At 31.1% G+C, this 1,996-nt stretch overlaps 1 protein-coding gene and 1 long non-coding RNA gene across 7 annotated transcripts in view; one reads left to right on the forward strand and one right to left on the reverse strand.

The window, feature by feature from the left end:
- LOC111677721 (limbic system-associated membrane protein) overlaps positions 1–1,996 on the forward strand; it is a 78,861-nt gene that overhangs the window by 75,727 nt on the left and 1,138 nt on the right. The window lies entirely within an intron of this gene.
- Positions 1–1,996, reverse strand: part of LOC124419869 — a 31,363-nt gene that overhangs the window by 21,107 nt on the left and 8,260 nt on the right. The gene's annotated exons all lie outside the window — the stretch shown is intronic.

Below are 1,996 nucleotides of genomic sequence, written 5' to 3' on the forward strand. Positions count from 1 at the left end.
ACTAGAACAGAACTAGAACAGAACTAGAACAGAACTAGAACAGAACTAGAACAGAACTAGAACAGAACTAGAACAGAACTAGAACAGAACTAAAAAAGAACTAGAACATTTTAGAACTAGACCAGAACTAGATCAGAACAAGAACTAGAACAGAACTAAAACAAAACTAGAACATAGCTAGAACAGAACTAGAACAGAACTAGAACAGAACTAGAATATAACTAGAACAGAACTAGAACAGAACTAGAATAGAACTAGAATAGAACTAGAATAGAACTAGAACAGAACTAGAACAGAACTAGAACAGAACTAGAACAGAACTAGAACAGAACTAGAACAGAACTAGAACAGAACTAGAACAGAACTAGAACAGAACTAGAACAGAACTAGAACAGAACTAGAACAGAACTAGAACAGAACTAGAACAGAACTAGAACAGAACTAGAACAGAACTAGAACAGAACTAGAACAGAACTAGAACAGAACTAGAACAGAACTAGAACAGAACTAGAACAGAACTAGAACATAACTAGAACATAACTAAAACAGAACTAGAACAGAACTAAAACAGAACTAGAACGGAACTAGAACAGAAATAAAACAGAACTAGAACAGAACTAGAATAGAACTAAAAAAAACTAAAACAGAATTAGAACAGATAACCTTTACCTACCCTAATGTACACATATAAAGTTTAACAAAAAAAGTCTATTCACATTCAAATATTGAATACTATTTACCTAAACTAAATCCCAAGAATTAAGAAAAAACAATTATTATTATTTATTATTATTTATCTTTGGTTTTTATTTTATTTTACGTTTATCTACTTAATATTATGTCATACATAATTAAAATCTTTTTTTATTATTTTTCATTATTTTTGGTTTTTCTCTGTGTTTATTTATTTTTTTAACTTACTTAATTATTTATTTATTTATGTAATAATTAATAACTATGAACAATATAAACAAATGCAAAGTTTACTCTCTTTTTTTGCACACACACAATTAACGTGGTTTTGCAACAGTTTGACCGCCATATTTGTTTCCTGTTTTCATTTTCAATGCAAATATTCAACACCCTTATAAGCACCCAATTAGGGAGAAACTCTTAAAGTTTTTGTGTTTTAAATATGGACTGCTTTTAGGCATCGCTACTGTTGGCTGTTGCTGCTTGTTTAAAATTTTAAAAAATAAATAATAAAACGTGGGTTTTTTGTTAAAACTTAAAAATTAAAAACATCTAATTGAAGTTAAAACGATCAAATCGTTTAAAGTCGAAAAAACATTCATTATTGTGGTGTTGAATGATGATTTTTTGTGGTTTTTCTTATTGTTGGTTTTGTTGTTGCTGTGAATGTTAATGATGTTGGGCAATGCAATAGATTCGGCCAATGCCGAATATTTCCCACTTGATTACAGTCACCTGGTAATACACCGTGGCAGTCGACCATTATGCACGAGGAAACACTGTGATACAGTCATGCCCAATAACACTAGACAACAATTTGTTGTAATCATTAAATCAACTATGGATGAGAATATATGATGCAGGGTTGACAGATTGACGAATGCCGAAATGAGGGCATCATACGATAACGATCGCATGACTTTTTGAATTGATTGTGTCAGAGTTGAAGCACTGTTGTTGCCATGCTGCATGGCTGCTGGATGTTCACCGTTAATGACATGTACTACGACCGATGCGGAATCTGTGAATGAATGGAAGATATATAAAGTATAAATATTAAAGATTTGGAATGTTATTTCAACATTTACTATAAATTGAACCAAAAACTAAAGCTGAACTAGAACTGAACTAAAACTAAAATGAACTAGAACTGAACTAGAACTGAGCTAGATCTGAACTAGAACTGAACTAGAAATGAACTAGAAATGAACTAGAAATGAACTAGAAATGAACTAGAAATGAACTAGAAATGAACTAGAACTGAACTAGAACTGAACTAGAACTGAACTAGAACTGAACTAGA

Source organism: Lucilia cuprina, chromosome 4, assembly GCF_022045245.1.
Source record: "Lucilia cuprina isolate Lc7/37 chromosome 4, ASM2204524v1, whole genome shotgun sequence".
Classification (NCBI taxonomy): Eukaryota; Metazoa; Arthropoda; class Insecta; order Diptera; family Calliphoridae; genus Lucilia; species Lucilia cuprina.